This window comes from Lissotriton vulgaris, chromosome 12, assembly GCF_964263255.1.
Source record: "Lissotriton vulgaris chromosome 12, aLisVul1.2, whole genome shotgun sequence".
Taxonomy (NCBI): domain Eukaryota; kingdom Metazoa; phylum Chordata; class Amphibia; order Caudata; family Salamandridae; genus Lissotriton; species Lissotriton vulgaris.
In genome coordinates, this window is record NC_141700.1 from 720,598,754 (window position 1) to 720,610,053 (window position 11,300).

The following is an 11,300-nucleotide window of genomic DNA, read 5'->3' on the forward strand; positions in this document are numbered from 1 at the left end:
TGGCTCCAGAATCGCATAATGCCATTGGCCCTAGTTATACGGCAGCGAATGAGGCCCACACACGTTACAATGCCTAAATGTCACAGCAGACCCGGTTCCATTGCACGGCCATGAAAAGAGCAGAGTTAGTCCAGAGTATTGGAATTAAAGGCAGGTACAGATAGGGACGGGAAGAAGGAAGGAGACTGATGAAGGGAGAAAATGGGAGGATGAAAAGAAAAGAGGTGGAAGATGTAGAGGGCCCGGCTAGCTCAGTCGGTAGAGCATGAGACTCTTAATCTCAGGGTCGTGGGTTCGAGCCCCACGTTGGGCGTCGTAACATTTTTTTGCAGATACTTTTGATTTTTGGGTTTTATATTTGTTTTTATTTTCATCTGAATTATATTGGCATACCTTCATGCTTTGAAACATAACGACTGGAAATGTTAAACACGAAGAAATAAAAGATCACGTCGCCGGGCACTTTGAACTGGTCCTTTAGACCGGAAGGGATTGCTTGTCCAGAATCGCAGCTCTTCGTCTTCTGTTTCCTTACATGGAATGACAGTTAAAAGGGGGTGAAGGTCCATCACAGCGGATGCTGGGGGAGGTGAGGTGTTAATGAGGGTTTCTATGGATGAGTTGTTTGACAGACAAAAAGTGCGAACATTTAATGGCTGATGCTTTGTACCTGAGAGTTGTAACCGTGTCGATCTTGGAAGTGTGTGCGCGAGCCTGGGATGCCAAAATGAACCCCTGGGGAGAGTCTGTGGCAGGTGTGTGTGGAGAGGACGAGGAGAGAGGAGGTGAAGGGTTAACACGTGTCCTGATAGAGCATGCGTCGTGGCCCTGAGCTCCGCTCTGGATGGTGCAACTGAGGTGCAAAGGCGCGAAAAACACTCCCCATTCCTGAACGTTTTGTAGAATGACATTGAGTAGTGTATGGATACGTCCTCTCTTCATATTGATCCTATAAAACCTATAGAGCACGGAGGCCAGTTAGCTCAGTTGGTTAGAGCGTGGTGCTAATAACGCCAAGGTCGCGGGTTCGATCCCCGTACTGGCCACTATGTTATTTTCTACTTTCAATGAAAGATTATTGCACAGGGAGCACATTTAACAAAGAAGCAGGGAAGCAAGCAAATCAATCAATAGGTAGAACAGTGGTGAAAGCGGTATTTATTGGTCTCGAAGAATGTCAGTCGTGCATCAAAGAGCATATGCAAGTATAATAAATAGATACAAATGTTTTTTAATGTGTGTTTGGTTTTAACACAGTAGAATATTTACTTCATTATGTAACATTTCTTAGAACTTCGTGTTTCTAAACATGAAATCGAAAACATTTTTTGTATTGTATTGTAATTTCATTTATATAGCGCTTACTACCCCTGACGAGGAGTCAAAGCGCTTTTTCGGCGAGTAGCACTCTACTCCGGGACCCTTAAAGTTTTATTGTTGAAAATTAGTAAAGTGAAATATGAACGTAGTTTGAGTGGTGGATGTGTAATTCAAAAAGGAAACCAGATATGAAAATCTGGAATAACAAAGTCACCTTAAGGGAGGGGGAGGCACGGCCGGTGGTCGGTGCTAACAGTAAAGTGCATAATGAGGTCCTCATGTCACCAGTAAAGTAGTACTGACAACTCTCAGGATACACTTAAGGACGACCGTCTCTACCCATATTTAACGGGTAAATGTTTACCCATTAATCTGCACGTGTCTTTTTTTTTTTATTTAAAACTTTTTATTAAAATATAAAAAAAAAGTAGAATATACATTTGCCATTCTTATATACAGTACAAATGTGGTATGCTTCGCCTTTGTGTTCTCCCGAGGAGAGAAAGGAGAAGAAAGAGAAGAAAGAGAGGGGGGGGGGGCTTAGTTGTATGTCCTTGGCTGGGCTCTCGTCAGCTGTGCATCTAGGAGTTCCCACATCTCTTCTTTTGAGTTGTGTTCCTTTGAGAATTTCCCCGTTATGTTGTCCGCTCCTCTGAGAAAGGTGAGCCAGTTGATCCACGTTTTAAAGTTAGCTTTGGCCGTGTTTTTCCAGTTCGTTAGCATTAATTTTAGGGCCGCTGTGAGCATTAAGTCTAGTAGGTCTCTCTCTTCTTTGCTGTTTAGGTCCGCTGTCATGTGTTCTGTGGCCAGGCTTACAAAGCTGATTGTTAAGTCTTTGTTGAATATATCGTTCAGGAAGTCGTTCACTTTCATCCAGAACTTCCTGACCTTAGTGCAGTTGAAGATAAGGTGTTCTAGAGTTCCTTCCTCTTTCCCGCAGTTCCAGCAGTTGCTTGATTCTGTAATGCCAATTTTGTGGAGTCTTGATGGTGTCCAGTAGGCTCTGTGGAGGAGCCAAAATTTTGTCTGGGCTAGTTGTGGGGTTATCTTGTTTGTCGATGCCGAGCGCCACAGTTTGCGTCGTTCGCTGTCGTTTAGCTGCCTTCCCAGGAGTTGTTCCCATGTGTTCGTTGTTTTCTTATTCAGATGTGGATGGGTTGAGGAGCTTGTATATCTTTGCCGTTTGGTGGCCTGCCGAGTTTAGGGTTTGCATGTATTTGATGATGGTCGGTTCTTCCTTTCTTAGGTTCGCTTTCGTTATGGCTGTTTTGATCTTCAAGAAGGTGTAAAGTTCCTGTTTTGGGAGCTCGTGTAGTTGTCTTTCCTCTTGCCTGAGATGTTGTTTCTTGTCCTGTGAGCCTTTGTTACAGTTTCCTCTTGCCTGAGATGTTGTTTCTTGTCCTGTGAGCCTTTGTTACAGTTTCCTCATGCCTGAGATGTTGTTTCTTGTTGTGTGAGCCTTTGTTACAGTTTCCTCTTGCCTGAGATGTTGTTTCTTTTCGTCTGATCCTTTGTTACAGTTCCATGTAGTTGAAACACTATTTGAACTGTGAAATGCATCAATAATGAGGTATCTGTGCCCCCCGCCCCTCTAGCCCCTCTAGCCCCAGGTCCACTGCACCTGCTGCACTTGTGGGAGCCACACCCCCGAGTGAGGGAAAGGTGCGCCGAGAAGCGTGAGAGGGAGCTAATGAACAGCACACAACGAGGCAGCGGAGGGAGGGGAGAGCGAGGCGGAGAATGGAAGAAAAATGTGACTTTCCTGTTAATCTTTCTTTTATAAACACAGTGCTCGAATTCCCTGTTTATATCACTACTCTAGCAGCTTTGAAGGAGTACGTGTTTATGAAGGTTTCTTCTAAGTAGATGTATGGGATGTCCTCCAGCAGTCTCTGTGGCATAATCCGTCAGCAGTCTCTGTGGCGCAATCGGTTAGCGCGTTCGGCTGTTAACCGAAAGGTTGGTGGTTCAAGCCCACCCAGGGACGAAAGATTTTATTCAGAAAAGGACACATTTTGCATAAGAAAGGACTGCAATGGAAGCTTCCCTCTCATTTCAACCTGCTATGTGAAATCCCTGTCTTTCTTTCTTTGCTCAGGTTTGAGTCCCGAGCCCCTCTCACAGATGTTGGTGGCCACGTGCCTAGTAAAAAGATGTTGCCCTCATCACTAGTGGCCGTGATACTCTATCCCACCAGTCACAAGAGGGGCGGCAATCCTTCACTCCTGGCGTTTCCCACCCCTGCAGGTTGTCTTCTGAAAGCTGGTGAGACCGAGGGCTCTGCGCATCCTTCCTATCTGTAAGTTCCACCGCATATTTACGAAGCTTCAGAATGACCAGTCCACCTGCGTGAAGGGTCTCCCACTGCGCGCGCATATCCTGATGCTCTTTTAGTAACTTTTGATCTGTTTGAGGTCGGTTTTTATTTGTTAAAATCTCTAAATTAAGCAGCAGGTGATAGATGTTGCGGCCAGTACAGCAAATCCATAGTTATGCGGAAAACGACGTGGCTCCAGAATCGCATAATGCCATTGGCCCTAGTTATACGGCAGCGAATGAGGCCCACACACGTTACAATGCCTAAATGTCACAGCAGACCCGGTTCCATTGCACGGCCATGAAAAGAGCAGAGTTAGTCCAGAGTATTGGAATTAAAGGCAGGTACAGATAGGAAGAGGACCACAGGAAGAAGGAAGGAGACTGATGAAGGGAGAAAATGGGAGGACACAGAAGGACGGATGAAAAGAAAAGAGGTTTAAGATGTAGAGGGCCCGGCTAGCTCAGTCGGTAGAGCATGAGACTCTTAATCTCAGGGTTGTGGGTTCGAGCCCCACGTTGGGCGCTGTAACATTTTTTTGCAGATACTTTTGATTTTTGGGTTTTATATTTGTTTTTATTTTTATCTAAATTATATTGGCATACCTTCATGCTTTGAAACATAACGACTGGAAATGTTAAACACGAAGAAATAAAAGATCATGGAGCCGGCCACTTTGAACTGGTCGTATAGACCGGAAGGGATTGCTTGTCCAGAATCGCAGCTCTTCGTCTTCTGTTTCCTTACATAGAATGACAGTTAAAGGGGGGGTGAAGGTCCATCACAGCGGATGCTGGGGGGGAGGGGTGAGGTGTTAATGAGGGTTTCTATGGATGAGTTGTTTGACAGACAAAAAGTGCGAACATTTAATGGCTGATGCTTTGTACCTGAGAGTTGTAACCGTGTCGATCTTGGAAGTGTCTGCGCGAGCCTGGGATGCCAAAATGAACCCCTGGGGAGAGTCTGTGGCAGGTGTGTGTGGAGAGGACGAGGAGAGAGGAGTTGAAGGGTTAACACGTGTCCTGATAGAGCATGAGTCGTGGTACGGAGCTCAGATCTGGATGGTGCAACTGAGGTGCAAAGGCGCGAAAAACACTCACCATTCCCGAACGTTTTGGAGAATGACATATAGTGTGCATACCAGGAGCGAGTCGCCCTCCCATAAAAGACACGAAACAAGGTGTTGTCGTTCACCGCGTAGTCTTTTATTGAATCTTAAAGCAGTGTCATTAATCCTTTATTCATCTCGGATTATTAATCCTTTATTCATCTTGCTTATGGTAAATCTTTAAAATACTTTGCTTATAAATAAATCTCTAGGTTGTACATTGTCATTATATTTTCAACCCACTCTCCAAGGGGCCTTTCCTTAACCTTCGGGCTGTGCCAGCAGGCCACAACCAAGATAGCCTGCTCTCCTTAAGTTGACCGCCCTACGGTCAACGGAGCCGCAGGTAAATAATCAACAAAGATAGCCTGCTCTCCTTAAGTTGACCGCCCTCCGGTCAACGGAGCCGCAGGTAAATAATGTGCCTCCATGAGACAACCATACTGGGGCATACCCCCTTCAATGTTAGAAACATATACCAAGGCATCTTGGGTAGGGGAGGAGAGGTCAAGGACCACCAGCAGGTCAGTCCCCCCTCTCCCGCCAGCCCAGAGCCCCACAATGACTGCTTGCCCTTTCCAAGGGGCATCCAGTCCATACCAAAAATGGAAGTCCACCGCCTTTTCTTGCCTGGGACCCCGCCAAGCTCTTCCTTGTTGCCGGGATGGGTGGGTGGGTAATTCTTTGCTGGTCTGCTGCCGGAGCTGTAGGGAGAAGACAAAAGAGGATTAGCTCTGCCTCCCCCGAGGTTTTATACCCTCGGGGGAGGGAAGGTCGACCCTGCCTTCCTGGCGACTCTGGTCTCCCACGATAGGTTCACTTGGACCTGCTTCGCTGGCTGCCCCTCCCCTGTCCTGCTGCTGCCTCCCGGACATTCCTGCTGGCCTCCCGCCCCAGATGCCCACTAAGGGCGCCACACCCCTAGGAGCGGGTGGCGCCATCAAAGTAGTTAATGGATAAGTCTTCTCTTCATATTTTTCCTGTAACAGTTGTAGAGTACGGAGGCCGGTTAGCTCAGTTGGTTAGAGCGTGGTGCTAATAACGCCAAGGTCGCGGGTTCGATCCCCGTACTGGCCACTATGTTATTTTCTACTTTCAATGAAAATGCACAGGGAGCACATTTAACACAGAACAGTGGTGACCGCGGTTTTCATTAGTCTCGAAGAATGTCAATCGTGCATCAAAGATCATATGCAATTATAATAAATAGATGCAAATGTTTTTTAACGTGTGCTTGATTTTGGTACAGTAGAATATTTACTCCATTATGTAACATTTCTTAGAACTTCGTGTTTCTAAACATGAAATCGAAAACATTTTTTGTATTGTATTGTAATTTCATTTATATGGCGTTTACTACCCCTGACGAGGAGTCAAAGCGCTTTTTCGACGAGTAGCACTCTACTCCGGGACCCATAAAGGATTAGTGTTGAAAATTAGTAAAGTGAAATATGAACGTAGTTTGAGTGGTGGATGTGTAATTCAAAAAGGAAACCAGATATGAAAATCTGGAATAACAAAGTCACCTTAAGGGAGGGGGAGGTGCGGCCGGTGGTCGGTGCTAACAGTAAAGTACATAATGAGCCCATCATGTCACCAGTAAAGTAGTACTGACACCTCTCCGGATACACTTAAGGACGACCCTTTCTACCCATATTTAACGGGTAAATGTTTACCCTTTAATCTGGACGTGTCTTTAATGCCAGTTTTAGCCAGAGCGTGAAATATAGCAACATTACAGAAAAATAAAACATTGTTACAGAAAAGCTATAATAACACAAGCAAATGTTTTCCGCGTTCCGTAAAAACGATTTCTGCACAATCACAAGACGCTACATCATGCAGCGATATATTAAAGGTAAATATTGCATTCATTAAAACACTCTTTCCCTACTGCCCTACAGCTGTGTCATTATAATGAAATGACTTATGTTGGTTAAAGCTGGAAATTTCACTAATTACAGAGTACAGAACTGAGACACAGATATATTAAAAAATATAAAAATTCTCAGTATATTGAAAATGTATATCAACAAAGACAATATCACCCAACTGCCATGACATTGCCACCCGCAATGCCATGAATCGGATTCGAACCGCGGTTGCTGCGGCCACAACGCAGAGTACTAACCACTATAGGATCACGGCAAGCTACTTGGGTTCTGTGTTGCTCAGCTGTACCTGTGTTTTATAGCTAAACTAGCAGCCCGTCCCGACCTTGTCCGGGAGCAATCAGGCTTCCCCGACCCCCGCCCGCCCCGACGTTGTCCAGCAGCCCGGGCCCCCACCAAGATCATTAGTGCCCTTTGTTATTTGGGGCTTTTGGTATTGAGCACAATGTACTTTTCTTTTGGAGCAATGAAACATTGCTGCTGTTTGGCTCTATCCATGACGTGACCCCCGCCCGCCTCAACATTGTCCAGCAGCCTGGGCCCCCGCCCGCCCCGACATTGACCAGCAGCCCGGGCCCCCGCCCGCCCCGTCCGCCGCCTGCCCCGTCCCCCGCCTGCCCTGACCCCCGCCTGGCCCGACCCCTGCCTGCCCTGACCCCCGCCTGCCCCGACATTGTCCGTGGGTCCCCCGGAGCCATACCTCAGCTGCCGCTCCTCAGTTCACCGCTCCGCCGGTCCTCGCCGCTCATCACCGCTCCTCCCGCCTGTCCGCCGCTCCTCACCGCCTGTCCGCCGCTCGTCACCGCTCCTCCCCCGCGCCATGTCCGCCGCTCCTCCTCGCGCTCCTGGACGCCGCTCCTCCCCGCGCTCCTGACGTCAGCACGCAGGTCGCGGCCGGCGCTACTTTGAAGGGACTACTTTTTTTAATGTAAATTTTTTAAATAACGCATATTTGTATAGTTTATATAGCCCATAACCATCTACACACCCTGACGATTCCAACGGTGTATCAGGTGTGCGGATTGGCACTGTGGTTCCCGAGTTTACCCGCCTCAAAGGCTGAAAGTTCTTCCTTTATTATAGTAGTATAGATTCCGCCTCAGTACACAACCAAGTATAATGTTCCATATGGTACTCCAAAAAATGAATTATTCAACACTGTATTTAAGCTTACATAAAGTGGTACTATAAACTGGGCGAGGCTTCCAGGACTGGGCACAGACCCCAGAAGTGACCACCAGAAATGTGTGCAATGAAATACGTGGCCCCCAGAATAGAGCACAGTGCTCCAGAGGAGGCCTAGAGAACTGGCTCATAATGACAGATATGTTATTCAAACATTCGAAGAGTAGCATCAAACCTCTAGGTCAGGAATAGAGAACATGTAGCATCAAACCTCTAGGTCAGGAATCAGGACATGAGGTTTAATATGAGCTGTGAGACGCTTGACAATACTCCGAATGAGTCTCCAAGGACAGACACAATATTTCAGAAGAGGCCTCCAGAACCTCAAGTGAAGCCTCCCTAAGTGAACACAATATCACACATGTGGCCTTCACAACTTGACACCGTGCTATGGGTACAGCATTTTTAAATGGACACAGCACACAGTGTCATTTTCCAAGCACTCACAATACTTCAGACAAAGCCTCTAGAACTGAACACCACACGCCAGATGCAGCATCCAGAAATGGAAAAACAACACTCAAAATGCACTGGCGAGAACAAAATACAACACTGAAAATGTGGCCTCCTAAAGTAGTGAAAGTACCAGCTGAGACATCTACAACTAGACACAATACTGCAGACAAACCCTTCAGCACAGAACACCACACTCCACGTGTAGCATTCCAGAAATAAAGACAGTCTGCAGGATCAGGTCCAAAACTGAAAACAACACTCCAAATGCATTAACCAGAAGAAAGCACAACACTGCAAATGTGGGCCCCTAAATCAGAAAAATATACCAGATGCAACATCTCCAACAGGTCACAATACTGCAGACACGGCTTCAGTAATAAGACGACATCTGCAGCACTGGAGACATTCCGACAGTGGTGGCCTTGGGGCAAGAGAAAAGACTTCAGATGTTGCCACTAGAACTGGGTACAAAGATCCAGACATGACTGTGATAGCAGCCACAGTACTTTAGATGAACCCTCCAGGACCAGACACCATACAGTACAGGAGGACACCAGATCAGGAGATAATGTACCAGACGTGGATTTTAAAAGTTGCAACAATCCTCCTAATGAGGTTTTGAAAACGTTACCAGAACCCCAGATGGAACTTTGTGTACTTGACACAACACCCCAAGTAGACTCTACAGAACAAGACACTACACTTCAGAAGGGCTCCAGGATTGAGACAAAATATACTAAACTAGTCTCTAAAGTGGGTAGTAACTGTTCAGACACATTATTCTAAAGAAGCCCTTTGGAAATGTACCCAGCCAGATCTCCACACAAGGCCTTACTGGTGCTGTTCACACTGTCCGCCTGTAAAAGTGCTTCCATTTCATGATGGTTTTCTGACCGCTCCCTCTGCACCCCAACACTACTTTTGGCCTATTCACAGCCTTATCATGGAAGAGAAGCTTGCAACGCCGCTGCCTGTGCTGTAACCATCTGTACTCTAAAGCTAAGTTTACACTGCTGCTGCCTGTGCTGTGCCTGTTCATGAGGCACTGAAGCTTGTACCTCTTCTGCCTGTTCAGTAGCAGTCTCAGTAATGGAAGGTCACTCTGGTGCTGCCTGTGCTGCACCTGTTTTTTGAAGCTTGCATTACTGCTGCCCAGGTTGTACTTTGAAGCGAGTGCAGCTTAAAAACATCTTTTCATTTCACAAAACCAAACTGATTGGCTTTGAAAATTAAATATACTGGTGGTTGGCGGTACAAAACATTGGCATCTAAACACCCGAAACATCTTTAGGTTCGAAGGAGAAGCATTGTGTTAGTGAGGATAATTATAATATGTGGATAATTATAATATGTGTACAATTATAATAAGAGCAACTGGGCTTGTAGACAATGAGTATTTTATCAAACAATAGATCTTCTAAGATATTGTGTAAAAGTCAAGGCACTGCTGAGACTCGAACTCAGGATCTCCTGTTTACTAGACAGGCGCTTTAACCAACTAAGCCACAGCGCCTCCTTTCATTGCCTGGTGTCACAGTGAACCTTTGCATATTTCTGTAAAACTGCAGCGGTGATATTTTCCACTTCCTCGTGACACGATATTGTAGAAGAAAACCTTGGAAAGGAAAACTTACAAAGAAGGTTACGAAAAACGTATATCATTATATGTACATATTTGTTTACACTGGTGAACGACGTGAACAATACATACGTTAAACTAAACGAGAGTACAGCGATTATAAAGGACACCAATATATACAAGATAATGTCATGATGCCTACGTCATGTAGCCACATACCATGTGCTCTTTCCTTCACATCTCGTGACTGCTGGAAATCCCAGGGAGAAGCAGCCGTGGAGCAGCCTCTCTCGGAGAGAAAGCGTCACCTCTAGAGAAGCGTCCCAGGTTGAAACAGCGCTTCAAAAGGTGCACTTTGAGAGACCCGTGAAAACATGGCTGAGGCGGGAATCACAGCAAGGGGGCGGGGCTGGGAGACCGCAGTGCCTTTACAATGCTCTATCAATGCCCACCCTGGTCCTGGTACAAACATCAGCCACCAGAGCTCAGTAAATTACCAGAAAAACAACAACCCTACACGAAGATTTTAAAGCCTTATACTTTCCTGCATGTCTGTTCTACTTTAGGGAAAAGTTGTGGCACATTAGGAGATCAAACGGGGACCTTGGCATTAATAGCACTACGCTGTAACCGACTGAGCTAACCGGCAGCTGGTTCTTGAGTGAGTGTGTCACAGTAAGCAGGTAGTCGTGGCCGAGCGGTTAAGGCGATGGACTAGAAATCCATTGGGGTCTCCCCGCGCAGGTTCGAATCCTGCCGACTACGTATTCTATTTTTCGATCAATCAATTACATTTTGGCATGGAAACACCAATTATGTGGTTCTGAAAATTCTGCACTTATTGTTATTGTGTCTTTACTGCTATTGACCCATAATCCACCATCTAATGCATAACATGATTTCAATATAAAAAAAAATACTCTAGCTGAAACGAATACAATACCCTTTAAACAGTGTTCCATGTGGTAGACCTTTTTGTTTAACTGGTCACCTTTCAGTTGCACATTGATGTATTCAGATGCCAACCTAACAGTATGAGTTTTTGGGGAGAATTAAGACTCCAACAGATTTGTCTGCCTTATATTGCAAAATAGGTCCTTCCTTGCTGCATAATGTAGTAAACCGTGCTGCATACTTTCGTCCAATTTTGCCACATAATTCCAGTCGTCCTGGCCTAGGTGTAAGACTTTCACAATTATACCAACCAGTTACAAGTGTTTAGAGCAAATACAGACGGGGAAACGGATTAGAATTGGTGAGATATGATCACATTTTGTGTTTCCTGCAACAAGTAGTGCCGCTGGAGTGCGCAAGGATTAAGAGGTGCTGTGGTTGAATCGGTTTGTCCAGGTTGTCCAATCAAGATGGAAATAATCTTTGCTTGAACAACTGTTCTGAAGGCTGAGGGCGGAATGGAAGGTTATATCCTCCTTATGAGAAGGA

The 11,300-nt window shown here is 45.9% G+C and overlaps 5 non-coding genes across 5 annotated transcripts; 4 read left to right on the forward strand and 1 right to left on the reverse strand.

Annotated features, from left to right (window-relative positions):
• The first annotated feature begins 972 nt into the window (after positions 1 to 972).
• On the forward strand, positions 973 to 1,046 carry TRNAI-AAU (transfer RNA isoleucine (anticodon AAU)). Its single transcript has one exon. It is a non-coding gene; the product is annotated as a tRNA-Ile (tRNA).
• Positions 1,047 to 3,233: 2,187 nt separating this feature from the next.
• TRNAN-GUU (transfer RNA asparagine (anticodon GUU)) lies at positions 3,234 to 3,307 on the forward strand. The gene has a single exon. It is a non-coding gene; the product is annotated as a tRNA-Asn (tRNA).
• Positions 3,308 to 5,748: 2,441 nt separating this feature from the next.
• Positions 5,749 to 5,822, forward strand: TRNAI-AAU (transfer RNA isoleucine (anticodon AAU)). Its single transcript has one exon. It is a non-coding gene; the product is annotated as a tRNA-Ile (tRNA).
• Positions 5,823 to 9,717: 3,895 nt separating this feature from the next.
• Positions 9,718 to 9,791, reverse strand: TRNAT-AGU (transfer RNA threonine (anticodon AGU)). The gene has a single exon. It is a non-coding gene; the product is annotated as a tRNA-Thr (tRNA).
• Positions 9,792 to 10,540: 749 nt separating this feature from the next.
• Positions 10,541 to 10,622, forward strand: TRNAS-AGA (transfer RNA serine (anticodon AGA)). Its single transcript has one exon. It is a non-coding gene; the product is annotated as a tRNA-Ser (tRNA).
• Positions 10,623 to 11,300: the final 678 nt, after the last annotated feature.